Source organism: Gavialis gangeticus, unplaced genomic scaffold, assembly GCF_001723915.1.
Source record: "Gavialis gangeticus isolate Ggan-Ray unplaced genomic scaffold, GavGan_comp1, whole genome shotgun sequence".
Lineage (NCBI taxonomy): Eukaryota > Metazoa > Chordata > Crocodylia > Gavialidae > Gavialis > Gavialis gangeticus.
The window spans coordinates 19923813-19938808 of record NW_017729016.1 but is presented as its reverse complement, the minus strand read 5'-3'; the positions used below and the strand labels follow the sequence as shown (position 1 = coordinate 19938808).

Below are 14996 nucleotides of genomic sequence, written 5' to 3'. Positions count from 1 at the left end.
GGAGGGAGGGTGGGCAGGGGTCTAGGGGCCTGGGGGGAGCCGGACTGGGGGAAACAATGGACCCACCAGGCAGGCCCCTCCTGCAGGAGGGGGACTCCAGTGCTCTTTGATGTGAGCCGCACCCCAGGGTTTGCCTTCCTGGGAATTTATCTCCGACAATAAAAAGGAGATTAGATACTGAGCCAAAGGGTGGCTCCCAATCCACGCCCGCTCCTGCAAGCCGCAGGTGGGAGTCTGACACCCGGCACGTGGACACCTCCTTGTACACACTGGAGCACAGACTCCATCCTTCTGGGCGGCCGGGTTCCCTGATCTGTGCAGGACCAGGGCACCGTTCCCACCAGCGCAGTTGGCCCACCTTATCCATGCTGACTAGAGACCGCTGTGTGGCTCTATTTATCCCAGAGGAAGCACATGCTAGGGATGCGGAGCAGGACTGGGAGTAAAGAAAAGGACCTGGGCTTCCTGATAGAGCCTGGCCTGAAACGGGACCAGATAGCCTGGAAACAGCAGCTAGGTCCCGGCTTATCTCGTAGTTGAACTCAGCACGTTTTGCGCAAGGTAATTCCAGGTCAGCTCCTTTACTGCTCTACCAGGGTCAGCAACCCCAAGCCACGGTGAAGATTTCCCCAAGGGTCCCCCGTAGACGAGCTGCGGGAGAGGAAGGGAAGGTGGAATCTGAGCCCAGGGCCGTGGCGGGGGGCGGGGAGGATGGGGCCGGGAGAAGATGAATCAAAATTGACTCTGGATGACGAAACGCCCCCTGATTCATCTGCTTCATTATAGGAGTGATTCACTCCCATCGTATCCAGGCACTGAGATGTTTTAGCAACAGCTCGGAGGGGGCAGAGTTTTCCTTGACTTATAATACATCCCCAGGGGTATCGCTAATGGGAGCTGATCTGGAAAGCTCACCAGGGCTACAGAGCGGGCTGACAAAAAGGGTTCAGAAATAGCTCGGAGGTTCCTCATCACTGTCCAGGACTTACCCGGGGGTGCTTGTGAGGGATGACCTGCAAGTAGGATGCCTGCCAAAGGTTTTGGAAACATCTGAAGCCCCAAGTGCGGGTGGAGGATGTTTGCTGGTAGTAGGACCACTTATGCTTATGGACTCTTGGATTTGGAATTAGTTTGGGTGAATTTGGCCTACAAATTAAATTAAAAAAAAAAAAAGAGGGATGTTGAGAAGCACATCCACTGAGACCTTTGCTGCCTTTGGATTTTGGTCACCAGCTGCTCCAGTGCAAACCCCTCCCATGGGCATGACTGGGACCAGTGTAGCTGCATCCAGTTAGAGCCCTTAATGCAGGGCGCTGCCTCTGGTTCCCATCAGAAGCTGATTCTTCCCTCTCGTGTGCTGGTGTCAGACTGGAGTGCATGCCCCTGGGCCAAGCTACCAGCCGGGAATATGCCCTTCTGGGGTGACCGAGAGGAGAACCGGCTCCCCGTCCCAGAAAAGGGGAGTCACTGGGTTCGGTTTTGGCTGTTTCACTATTTGGGGGAGCTTGGATTGGGGCTTCTCATTTAGGCCTCTCTCTCCCAGCCCTGACAGCCAGGTCTCACCGAGCTGGACGGCGGTGCTGGGATTCCCACGGCGCTCCCAGGCCACGCAGAGCAGTGGACTGATGCAAACACGGAAAAGGTGCTATAAGCCCTAGTAATTACCCCCTGCTAATCATATATTCACTGGGCCTCTTTCCCAAAATGGCTTTGTCTGGGTGTGCGTGCCTAATCCACTCCTCTGAGGCACTGCTCCACCTGCTTGGAGCTGAGGGCTGCTCATGTTGGGGATTATGGGAAAGGTCTGGCAGAGAAAAGGGCACCAGGCAATCACCAGGCACCTTCTTTTGCACCTGCACAAACAGAGCGTGGCTGAGGTTAGTGCTGAGCTTCAGGGTGGGGGCTGGCTAACCTCAGGTCAAAAAAACGGACGGGGCAGCAGAAGGAATATGGCCCAGCCTTCTGCACTTCAGAGCAGCTGCTGGCAGCTACCAAAAGCAAATAGGCCAAGACAAATTAGCTATTAGTCATTGTGTATGACAGGCTTGAATTCCCTGCAAGAAGGGAGGGGGTGGAAGGAGGCCTTTTGGTCTTGCACATGAAGCTTTCCAATTAATGGCTCCATTGTTTGCTCATAAGTGGTAAATTATGGAGCATGTCCTCTGCCCCGGTCTCCGATGTCTCGCGTGCCACTGCCTGTGTCTGGAAACGTGGCTGTGTGCTTGTGTTGCAGGTGCAAAGATGCCTTTGTCTGTGGGTGTTGGGGACCCGGTCTGCTCCCTGCACCCGCGGTTTGACACTTTACTCAGTTTTTCAGCTGTGATCGAATGCGAATGCTGAATTGGACATGGGCTGTCTCTGCCAGCTTTACCTGGCATTTCTCACTGGGGACATCAAGGGAAAATACCTAACAAGTTATCCTAACACCCCAACCCAATGGGCATGCATGCAGCCCTTTATCCCAAAACTACTTTAGCTGGAGCTGAAGCTTTGGTCTCCTGCTCCTGGATCGGCCGTTGCCCCTTTCCTGTGTTTCATTCATGTCAGAAGCATCCCTAGAGTCCCAGCCTTGGGTCTGTTGGGCTCATCAACCATCTGTCCTAAAGGGTATGCTTTTTTAAGAGAACGCTTAGAATACTTTCCAGCAAAGGTGCCCTCTCAGACCAAGGAATATAACTAACCCCCAAAATTTCTTTATATGTAGAAGTAAAAGCAACTTCTGAAGAACCAGGGGAAGTTCTCAGAGGAGGAAACGGTGGGGTTAAGCCAACCCGCAGCCCATCTCCAAGTCGTTGGTCTGACTGGTCTGCAGCAATAAAATGCTCCCAGGCCCGGGTGACATGACACTGCTCCAGATTCACCTCCCCTACTCCCAGAGCCAGGAGAGGCTGCAGGATGCAGGACAGAGGCGATGACAGCGCAGTTGTGCAGTTTGGGAAGAGGCTGCGTGAATGCAGGCCGGTCCGTGCACAGTAACGTGACAGGTCTGTGTTATCTCCAGATTGACTGAGATCTGCAGGGAGGCAACAGTCTGCCACGGGTCGTTTAGCTGAGCGGCTTTTAAATGATCTCTGCTTTACTGTGTTTTTTCATTCCTCGTTATTCCCCCCAAGAATTTCCCTTTGCCCTTTTCTAGCCAAGGAAATGGTCTGAGTCCGGATCCTTTCGCAGGCAGGTCCTGTCTCAGTTCTCACAACCCCTTTTCCCTTCCCCCAGCTCCACCACCGTCTCCCACAGACCAAAAGACATTCCAAAAATGTTTCACCTCCCTGGCGAGCACATTGGCTTTGAGCAGCATGGTGTACCTTTGCACACTCGCTTTGCTGCCGTGGTGCTGTGAATCAGTGCCCTGGCAGGCACGCTTGCAGACGCAACAAGTTGGAGAGCGTTTACAGCTCACATTTCCACTTTGGCATCGCAGGTTCGTGTCCTGGACACCTGCCTGAGAGTTACCTTCACCGAATCAGGGAGCAGCAGCAATATCATGCATGTATTCAGTCCAAAGAGCCTGGCTTGCAAATACCCAATATTTGCAACGATCTGCTCGCTAACAGCCTGTGGGGGAATATTTAGTGGCGGTGTTGAGGCAGTGATTTGAATAAGTGCAGGAAATTTGTGAGAGAGAACAGGTGGCCAGTTAGCTTCGTGAATCCACTCCCCCATCCCTTGTTTGCATCTGGCTTCTGGCTGCAAGAGACCATTGTGTCCAAGTGCTCAGATCCAGGAAACCCGGCTCAGGGGGCTCTTCTCTGGTGGTGTCTTGATCCATCTCTTGTCCCAACTGATACAATAGACTGAGGACACCTTCTGCATCCTGGATGCTCATGTCAATTTTGTTAAGCGTCAAGCAGCAAAATCCAGGTGAAGCAGGTGTGAGCTGGGTGGCAAGTCCTCCACCACCCCATAAAACTTCAAGTTTGGCGTCTTCCTGCCTTTCACCAGCGATTATTGTTTCCTGGTAAGGAGACATGAGAAGCTGGTCAGACCATGCGGTCCTGAGGGACAAAAAGAGTGGCCATTTGTTCTGCTGGCCATCTTTCCCGGGGCCTGGGAGTCTCGTGGGCTGCTGTCAAGGGCTTTGATCGGCCCCTGGGGCTGAGGGAAGCGAGGTTGTAAACAGAAGTCAAAGGCTTGCTAGCACCTTGTTGCTGAATGGAAGGGACATAAGGCCTGCTGGAGATGGGGGGGTCCCAGAACTGGGCTCGGTCCTAAAACGGGGTCACAGTATGGGGACGGCTTGAAATAACTGGGTAATATTAATTACTGAGCATGTAGTTCCCCTGGAACGAAGCACAGCCCTTATAGCCGTGCAGCGTTTCCTTCCCCTTTGCCCTCTGTGGACTTAGCACACCAGAAAGCACCCACTATTTTGCGGTTGTTTCTCCCTGCCAGCCCCAAACGTGGAGTGTGTGAGCTGACAGACCCAGGAGAGAAGGACCCCTTCCTCCACCGATGTGCCGGGAGCCACTGTGAACCCGCCGGGCAGCCACAACATGCCCATATTACGCAGCCACGCATGGATGGGGGACTCCGCCGGCCCTTTCTGAGACAGGGAAAGGAGGAGCAAAAACGTTTTCAATGTACAGACTTAGCAAGAAGAGGGATGCAGGCCTGCGCTGCTCTGGTTTCCTGTTTCCGCTGGTCTGTGCTCAGAGCAGGGCTCAGCATCAGACTTCATTGGCTAAGCAGAGCGACAACTAGGTTTTGCCATTTAAGGTTTATTTCCCAGACCCGATAGGACACCGGCTTCGGGCTGTGCTAAGAGCTGCAGCTCAGGCGCATCACCGGTGACAGCTCAGTGGAAACCCAGCTGATGGAGGCCACTTGGTTCAAAGCAGAGAGACCCTCCTTTTCAGTGAAGAGCCCCAAACTTGCTTCTTAGCACATGGAAGAGGAGGAATTGCTGACTGCTTCTTTCTGGATTTCATTAAGGAAAAATGGGGGAGGGGATTTACTGTCTTTGGTGATGAGCTGTTGGAAAGGCATAGACCCCCCCCCCCGCCTCCTTCCTTAGCTTTGCAAAATGCAGCAGGATAAAGCTTCGCTTGTCTGAGACGCTCTGGAGCCCAGGCACTGGGCAGAGATAGGCGCTGGGCCAGGGGGGTTGAGATGCCCACGTGCAGGATATTAAGTTTGGGTGATCTTCCTGGAGCCCTGTGCCGCTGGCCTTCAACCCAAGCTAACTCTGAGTAGCCAGGCTTGAATTAAGCCTGGGTAACATGGCTAAGGATGGGAAGGAAGGGGAGCAAGGAGGCAGCAAGGTTGTTATCCCACACAGGCCCAATCACGTGCTGCTTGCAGCCCTTCGGGGCAGGGGATGGGGGCAGTGAGATGCAGTAATTCCCCAGGGATTGACTAAGCCACTGTGCTCCATTGAGAGCAAAGGCACTGGGCTGCTCTAAAATGAGGCAGGCTCAAGCCAACTTGGTATCATTCTTCAGTATCACACACCCCGCACAGCTGGTAGGGGCATCTCAGCACAGCCCCCTGTGCAGGCACAGCCCATGGGCACTGTGCTTCCCTCGGGCCCCCCACGGGACCTCCTGCCAAGGGCGAGGGCTGAGGGCTGCCCTGCAGGCACGTGGTGGTGTAGGGGAGGGCAGTGGTGCTATGCAGGCAGTGCGGAGGATGGCATAGTACAACCCCAGGGCATGTTGCAATGAGGGGAGCCTCAGGTCCCAGGGAGATTTGGAGCACAGCTGCTCCCACCACACACACACAGCAACCGGAGCAGTGCCATCCCTGCTCACAGCAACCCTGCCTGGCAGTGCCATCCAACAGAGCTGCTTAAAGCCACCCTGCTGCTGGCCAGCCCTGCCTGCTGGAAAGAGTCCCCCCCCCACCCCTTAATCTTAAAACAAATGAAGAACAGAAGAGGGAGTCACAGGCAGTGAACGGGCAGTCCTGAGAGGCTGAAAGGTGCATTGTGAGCCTGCCAAACTGGCACCGGCCTCTCCACGCTGCCCGCAGGCTCTGTTGACCTTGGCCGGCCGTGCCCGTGCCCGTGGATGCCAGCGCACTTGCTAGCCTCCCCCCCCCACCTCGTCACTGCCCCATGGTTTCTCAAGCTATGTGGTTGAGGTAGGGGCTGTTGCATCCAAGGGGGTTCCCAGCAGCTACAGTCCCCAGCCCTGCTCAGCACCAGGCTGATCTGTCTCTACGTGATACCAGGGCCTTGCTGCCTCCTCTCCTCAGTCAGCTTCATCAGCGGCACTGCTGACATTGGCCATCTGGGCCCTAGGACACCGGGAGAGGCCAGCCAGGCATTTCCACAGCCTGCAGGTCTCCCGTGAAGCAGGGGGAGGGAGGGTGATGGGAGAGCACATACATTCCCTTGCCCTGACTCTGGCATCCATCCTGCCCGGAGGAGCGGCTGAATTCTCCCCGCAGAGCAGAGGCACCCGAGAGCAGTGACTCAAGGGGGTGGCAACCATGTGGCATACCCCAGGAGGTGCAGGACCCACTCTTGGAGGGAGTGGGGAGGCTGAGAGCCGGGCTGCGGGCAGGAGCTGGGCCTGTGGCACCAGGGCAGGTGCTGTCTCCGGTCAGTGCATTTCAGAGCACGGGGTTTGAGCCCGGGTTTGTTTGTAGCCTCCAGGCTCATCCACAGCTCACCCCCAGGTCAGGGAAGGACCATGGGCTCCCTCCCGAGGCCTCTTGGAAGGAGGCACTCTGGGACTCGTGAGCTGGGTTCCCCACTGCAGCTGTCTTGTGGGTAAGGAGGTTTAGTCTGTGCCAAGCTAGCCCTGAAAGCAAGGCTTCCACCGGTGCAAGAGCACACCTCTTACAATAGATCATCACAGTGCCAGGGCCTCCCCCGGGGCCTGGCTCGTTAGCCAGCCTCACGTTTCCAGCAGATGTGAGAGCAAGGCGCAGCCGAGGTGCACACATGCTTTGGAGATGAGCTCACCCAGACAGCTGCGGAGACCAAAGCCCCCCGGGCTGAAGCAGAATGAGAGCAGCGCACGGGCCTCATGCTGGTTCCCCTTGCGTGTGCATGTACCGTGGTTTTGGAACAGTCTTACCTGGGCGACACACCTTCCCTCACACCTGTGCAAGCGGTACCGTCGACCGCCGTCGCAGATCCCGTGACTCGCTCCATCACCTGCGGGTGCCTGTCGCGGCATCTGTACGTGCAAGCAGCAGCCCAGAAAAGCCTGCACACAAAAGTGACTGTGCAACGTTTCCCACCCCAACCAGAGGCCGGTGCAAGGGGCTGGTGTCGAGGGACAGGACTGCGGGGCTTCCTTCATCAGAGGAAGGTGTAAAGTTTGTCAGAGCCTCTGGGGTTTGAGGTTCTGCTGGGCAGGACAGCGGTGGCTGAGGGACCTTGAGACGCATCCTTGGTCATGACTTTGAGCCGGGCTCTGCATCCCGTCCCCAGATGACCCAGGTGCAAGCAGACACCTGGTCTGCTTACACCAGGTGGGGAGTTGAAGGCAGACGGGCTTCACACAGGCCACGTCGCTCCCTGGTGTGCCACTGGCTGAAGAAAATGGTCTCTGACTTAGCCACGCCAGCCCAACGGGGCTCGGTCCATGTGGGCTTCTCCAGCTCTCACGCTCACCTCCATTTTGTCTGAATACGAGGGCCTTTCTTCTTGTCCCAGGACGAATACACCTGACGGTGAGGAGTGGGAGGTGCTGTGTTAGTCAGTCTAGGAGCGTCAATTAGCACGCCGTGTTAACTGGGCTTGTTTAACTTTCTACTGAGATCTTCCCTCCCGCCAGAAGGAATGCGCAAATCCAGCCAAGCGCGTTCGAGGGCAGCCAGCGGAAGTGGGAAACTTCTGGGGATGGGGACTGGGCTGGTAACAAAACCCAGTGATGGAACAGATTGACTGGATCCCAGCATGTGCTTCCTCGGAGACCCTCTGGATCCCCCCGGATTGCCAATGCAGACCAGTCCCCACTGGGATCGCACGGACGTCAACTGGAGCCCTGGCGTGGACATCTCGGTGAAGCAGTGACACCAGCAGAGAGCACTGGCCTGATTCTGGTGAACACGACACAGCTTCCCTGGATCCCCCTCACCTACGCTGGGTCACGCAAGGGTCACCATTCACCGGGCAGTGGCCGAGGGTCTCACCGCCTCCGACAGCACTGTCACTAGGCACATGCTGCTTAATTAAATTCTCCAAAGAGGATGGCCCTGTGGATGCACATGGACCTGTCTCAAATGATTGCTTTAACAGACAGACGAGGGGGTGGAGCAGAGACGTGGGGAAGCCGAGCACTAAGGTTTCCACTTCTGCCTTGGACAAGATTTTCAAAGGGGGCATGAAGCACCTGTCAGAGTGAGCCAGCCACCTGGCAACTCCTCATGCCTTGGAAAGCTACCTCTCTGCCTTGGTTTCCCCTTCTGTAAAGTGGGTGTAACAATACTTGCCGGCTTTGCAGGGCTGTGACTGAGTGGCCAGGGTCTCAAGGCAGTCAAGCACTTTTAGCTTCCCTTGTGATCCATGTCTGCATGCAGCGCCCCTGGGAAGAAGGGCACGTATCTAAGTGGGCTTAGTGCCTAACGGTGGATGCTTGCATCTGAGAGTGTTGGCTGGGGGGCTTGCCAAAACCCAGTGGCAAGTCAGGAAGAGAGGGCAGGTCTCTTGAGTCCCTAGCCTCTGCGCTAACCACTTGGCAATCTTGCCCTCAGTAATGGAGAGTTAAAAACCCGAAATCCTGACAGTGTTCAGCACTTTGACATCTCTTGTGGGCACTTCACAGCCAGCAACTGGTCCTTGCTCTGACCAGCCTTGACACATGTTTTAAAATAGTGACCTCAGCCTTCCCATGTGTGAAATTAGGATCCTGCTCTCTGGAGCATTGCAAAGCTCAGTCCTCTTTGCAAAGGGCCTGGTGACCCTTGGCTGGAAGGTGCTACCAGCCTCATTACCGTGAATAGAGTTGAGACAGGATCCGTCTGAATTCCTGCGAGGGCTCGACCGCCCCCAAACCCGTTTCATCCCCTGGTATTGGGCTTTGGCGAGTTGCTCTCAGCTGTCTTCCCAACTCTGCTGCACTGCAGGGGAAAACGGATGGGGAAAGTCATTCGTAATGTATATCAGTGTACTGGGCAGGGTGATACTACCCATTTAACACCCGTGCTGGTCTCTGCATGGGCTTCCTAGCACATCCATGGAGAAGAGCCGGTACAGGAAAGCCCCCAGGGGCTCATGATGCTGCTCATGGTGTTTTGTTTTCCCCTGCTCTGTGAGTTTCTAGTTTTCAAGCTGACTTGCCAGGTGATTCATGGTTCCTGGGCTGATGCATGTCAAAAGGAACCTGCTCTGGCTAGCGCTCTGCTCCTGTTCTGAGCTGGAAGGGATGTCCCCTGAAACTCCAGATGAGCCAGCCAGTGTCACGCTTGGTGTGGTTGCTCCAGCTGTGGAACAAGGGTCTACGGGGGGTTGATCTTATCCCTCTTCTGGTAGCCTCTAAGCAATAGGGACCAAAGTAGTCCATGGGAGGGACACCATGCCAGGTCACCCCAGGCAGACAAGCCCCAAGAGTCATCGCCTCTTGCTCTCGAGGCCAGCAAAGGCTGGAAAGACCCTGCCATGAAACGATCTTGCTTAACGGTGAGCTGCTATAGTGGGAAACAGAGCTGGGAGGACCACGGTCCTGGCCGACATGGAAAGCTGGGGAGGGCAGCGTGGTCTCCCCTGCATCCAAAAAGGAGGGGAAAGAGCAAGCGATAAGGGAAGGGGTGAGCAGCGCAATGCAGTACACCAGCCTGCAAATCCTGAAGTGAAAGGAGCTGCAGGATTAGGAACCAGGAGGTCTCTGCAACAGGGTGGGGAGAGATTAAGAAGGAGGCTATGGGGTGGTGGGGAACACAACCTAATGATCTGGGAGAGATCGAGTGGCCTCTTTCCCCTTCCCAGTGTCCATGGGGAAAATCCTGAGGCATTTACTGAGATCTGAATCAAGTGAACTCCCACTGAAGCGTGTGGGCTGGGAGGGGGAAGCTGCCTGAGCAAGCACAGGACGAGGGGATGAGGAAGTGAACCTGCGCCTCTGTGAAATAGGGGAAGTCACGGCCTCTGCCTCCCATTCCCCTCGGGAAAGGCCAGCACTAGAAAACCCACTGGGGATGGGGATTTTATTAAAATTCTGCATGTTCAGTTCAGCGGATCTCGTCGCACGTCCTCCCGGTGTCCCCTCCCCTCCTGCGGCTGGAGGCTGGGGTGGAGGGAGAGCAGGAGGGATGGTAGGGAAGGGATGGAGAAAAGGCCTCTAAAATACAAATCACAGGGATTAGGAAGGGGGGCTTGAGGACCAGCCCCTCCGTTGCACCCTCTGCCAATGATCTTGCCCAAATTTTGGTAGAGAGACCCCACAAAGCCCTTGGATGGGAAAGGGCTTTGCAGGGGGCCTGCTCAGTGGTTCTCGAGCTGGGCAAGGGAGGAGGAGTGAGCGTACGCTGCACCGGGGAATGGCAGCACAGCGTGGGGAGCAAGAGCCTAACCAGGAGCGGTAAACAGGCCGCTGGCAGAAGCACATGACAGGAGAAATAATGCTGTGATTATGGCAACAGGGGAGACAAACAGCACACCAAGTTTACTTAGAGTCCCACGAGGGAGGCTGCCCTGGAGTGGAAGGAATTAGAAAAGAAGAGCAAAAGGCAGCGATGAAGGCAGAGGCGCACGGCATCGTCAGTGAGAAGCAGGCCCCAGCAGTACCAACCGCAGCGGGGCACAGGGAATCCTCCTACACATGGTTTCCCCATGAGCCAGGGAGAGCTGAGCTCTGCAGCGCAGAAGAAGGGGAGGCCAGGAAAGTGAACTGAAACAAAGAAATGCTCTAAGGCAGTGGTTTTCAACCCATGGTCTGTGGGGACCCCCCTGGGGTCTGCAGACTACGTCTAAGGGGTCTGCAAAAGATGACTGATCAAGCAACAGCATATGCATACCCACGCTTACAATTTAAAGGGTCTTCACCTCCGTGCAAAATTGTTTAGGGGTCTGCCAATGAAAAAAATGTTGAAAAACCCCGCCTGAGGTCTTCATTTCTAGGCTTCACCCGGCAGTTGTCCCTGCCCCCCGCGGCTCAGCTCTTGGCTTTAACAACTCTCTCTCTGCTGGAAAGCCAGTTCTGGTCTTTAGCCTGCGTTTTCTGTTTGGCTCTCTGCACCGAGCTTACATTTCAGTCATGGGACTGGCTGGGTGTACAGAGATTAGTCCCTTGTGCTTAAGAATCACGAAACCCTGGAGCGAACTGGAAAAGGGGAAAGCTTGGGATCTGGCATTTTCAGGACACTTCTTTCCCCCTGCCCCCCGATCTCAAATCTTAGTTCGGCTTGTGCTAGATCCCCAGGCGGACGACTGCAAATGTCCTTCCCCCCAACACGGGTGGCTTTGTTGCAGGTGCAGACAGGGCTGGCCGGTCAAGGTCAGTTCCAAGCAGCTTTGCCCCAAGCCAGGATGGAGATAGGTTTGCAATTCAGATCAAAATTAAGTCATTTCCACTCGCATGGAACTGGCAGGAATGAGGCGGCCAGGAATAAGGAGAACCACCGAATCCTAGAAAACAGGGCTAGAAGGTCCCTCAGGAGGTCATCGAATCCAATCCCCTGCTCAAGTCAGGAATACCCCTGTCTAAACCCTTCCAGCCTAGTGTCAGTCTAACCCAGGGGGATTAGGCTCCTCGTGGGCTGGATGAGTGGCACCGGGCCAGTCCATGGGCTGGATCAGGCCCACAGACTCCCCCCACCCACGTGCCTGATCCAGTGCATATAGCACCTGCCTGGGCCGGTCTGGGATGCCAGCCCAACTGGGCATCCCCTGTAACACAGCCTGGGACCTGGTCCCAGTGAGTGCCATGGGTGGCACATGTCCCCAGTACTCTGCACAGGGTGAGTCTGGCACAGTGCATGGGTTAGCAGGGCAGCACCAGGGGCTGGATGATGGGGCTCTGTAAGCTGGATCTGACCCATGGGCCGGATGCTTAACATCCCCGATCTAACCTGTACTTGTTCCACAGCCTCTCTAAGTAATCCTCGGAGGACAGTGAGAACAATTGCTCGCCATCCTCCTTACAACCATCTTATCTTGCTTCCAAAGTTTGTTCCCTAGGCCTCCCTTTCAGTCTTCTTTTCTCCCCCTTGGCCTTCTCTCAATTGTCCCAATTTTCCCAGCACTCCCTGTTCATGTTTAGTGATGAGATCCTGGCTTTCTGCTCCCACCCAGTGTCCCCTTTCTAGGAGGCACTTGTAGCACAACCCACCAGCCAGGTCCATACAGACTCCACCAAAGCCATTGGGGGAGTTCATGCAGTGGGAGCATTAATGTGAGGCCTTGGAGAGTTTGTTCAGCCACAGCCCCACGTGGATTGGGTTATCTGCGTGACCTGCACCCTCAGGAACAAATCCCCTTTGTATTCAGTGCCTTTCAGTCCTGGCTTTTCTCCACCTCGGAGGAAGTGAGAGAACCGGGGACACTTGCTACTCGTCAGGGGCCGGTTCCTGCAATCTTCATTCAGATTAAATTCTCATGGCACAGGGCGGATGCATTATTGTGTTTGGGGTATTTCTAGCTCGGGTACCTTGCTCTTTGCTGTCACTGTGAGGTCGGGCGATTCTAGCTGGCTGGTAATTCCCCCCACCCCCACATAACCATCCTACATCGGCCATTCCCCCACCTCGCTTGTTCTCTGTCCGTCTGCAGGGAGACTTTGGGGACTCCTCTCCTCAGGTCCTCAGCCCCTTCCCAGATTTGCATCTGGCCCTGCTGATCATCAGTAGCTTCGCGCCTATTGTCCTTTGCTGGGAGCCCCCCGAGACCGCCGGCTCCTGGTTAATGCCAATCTCCCTCAGGCCCCTGCTCCCTTCAGCCTTTGTGCGGAGAAGGGCGGTGAAGCAGCATGGCAGCCTCTCCTAAGGCTGGAGCGTGCTTCCCCCTGCCTGGCTGCATTCACAGGATGTTTTTTGTCCCCACCTCATCCCTGATGGACATTTCCACTTAACCTTCCCCCTTGCCTCATCCGGCCCCTGCTGCTCTGCACAGCCACCCTGCACCCAGGCCTTGTGGCTGCTTTTATTTGACATAATCCTCTAATTAATAATATGCAAGGCTCAGCCTTTCCAAAGGAGGGCAGGGACATTAATGAAGCCTCTGGGAGCAGGCTAATTAACCATGAGGATCCCCGTTTTACTGATAGGGAAGCTGAGAGTCACAGAGCTGGAGGGGTTTGCCCCACGTCACAGAGGCAGACACGGGCAGGCAGGGTTTTACCTCCGGGGCTCCTGCTTCCACGCGCCCCCTGCTCTGCCCATCACGGTGCATGGCTGCCTTCTCCTCGGGTTAAAGAAAACCTTGAGTTTTTATAAAAGCCTTTGCGGCCCTCCCTGTAGCTGGATGCTTCTGATGAGGTACTTTTGCCCTTGTATGTGCTCTAGAGGAGACACAGGGCAGGTCGATAGGGGCATGGGTTTAGGGGTAGCACCTCTTCGGGGGAGCATGCGATTGCCATGCCCTTTAAGAGCCTGTGCACAGCTCCCACACTGGGTCCACTGGGCCCTTTGGATTCCCCTCCATAGACTAGGCTTGCGCCATAAAGCAGTGTGGCTGGACGGACCCTCCAGAGGTCTTCAGAGCGCACCCCCGGTGCAACGCGTGTGCCCCTTCGTGCTCCATGCACCTTCCAGATGCCGCTTGTGTTGCTTTGGGTGAATCGTGATACCAGGCTGGGCACCCCGTGTGCCTCTCTGTCCCGACAGGCTGCGCATAGACCCTTCGCAAAGGGCCACGTTCTGCTCTCGGTTACATCAGCGCACATCTGGACGAGCTCCATGGACAGCCGTGGGGATCGCTCTCGCTCATCAATCACGTGGCGGAGTCAGGATGCTCCTCTCACAGGCAGGACCCAAAGCAACGCTTGGCTCAGCGCCCGCCTGCACTCAGAGGCGGCACAGCAACTGGACTGCAGCAGGTGCAGACCCCCCGTCTGAAGACAAACCCCTTGCAACAAGGGCCGAGAGTCGAACAGCCTGTCCGCGCCCTGCCACTGTAAGGTGGGCTGTTTCCAGAGGCTTTTGGTCCCCGCAGGCTGTTTTCTGGGTCCCTTGACACAGGGAGAAGGAAGAAGCCAAAGGCCTGAGACCCCACGTGGCCCTTCCCAGGTCCTCTGGGAGCCCTTGGGACAGCTGGGCAGGCTACATGCCCCACACGGGCTGCTGAGGAGGTCGGCTGGGCTCCGCATGGGGATCCAATAGGAAGAGAAACCAGTCCGGCCCATCCATAAATGGCTCGTTAAGTCCCACACAATTACCCCCACCCAGGTAATTGCAGAACTGTGCTCTACAGCTATTTGCACAGTTCCCCCTGCTGCTTTCTCCTCCCCAGTGTTGTGCCATGTCACACAGGCAGGGTGACACGCATTTCCCTGGGGAGATAATGCCCTGACCCCCAACTCTTCCAAAAAAGGACTCATTTTACAGGGAGGAACCGTCCAATGGCCAAACCCTCCAGGTTTCACCTTATATGATGAATGTCCTGTGCACGGGCATGCACACACACACACACACACACTCAGGTAGGCCTTATTCAAATCAAGTCTCATTGATTTCCTTGTGACTCAGCTGGCAGGGCTGGGCCGTCATCAAACAGCACCCCCCCCATGCCCTGCTAACCCCCTTCCCTACTGCATGGCATCCTCACCCAAACGCACACTCAGCTCGGCGCCCCGCTTCAGCAGCACACTGCTCAGCCCTGTGTCACTTAGAAATTCATTTGCACCATTTTCCAGGGGCTGTTATTTTTGCTGAGAGCCAGTACCGAAGAGACAGCCTTGCTGCCAGGCTGAAGCCGGCGCTGCAAACCTGGCAGCAGCCTGCCAGTCGAGGCCTGCACTTCCCCACCGCTTAATTGACTCCATTTAATCACTTTGCGTTCGCGCCACGTCCTAGAGAGGCGAGGTGCTTCGTGGCCCCCTCGGCTCCCGGCCCCCCGCGGGGTGACCTTGCCTTTGTTTGGAAACGGGTCTGCGGTATGATCCCCAAAG

General features: G+C 55.8%; 1 protein-coding gene across 2 annotated transcripts in view; it reads left to right on the top strand.

The window, feature by feature from the left end:
• LOC109294560 (actin, cytoplasmic 1) overlaps positions 1 to 14996 on the top strand; it is a 28999-nt gene that overhangs the window by 650 nt on the left and 13353 nt on the right. The window contains exon 1 of one of the 2 annotated variants that reach the window (XM_019512995.1): positions 9292 to 9303. The exons of the other annotated variant lie outside the window; for it this stretch is intronic. The gene's annotated coding sequence lies outside the window, so the exon portion shown is untranslated. Of the gene's footprint in view, positions 1 to 9291; positions 9304 to 14996 lie in introns of those variants that run through there. 2 annotated transcript variants of the gene reach the window in all.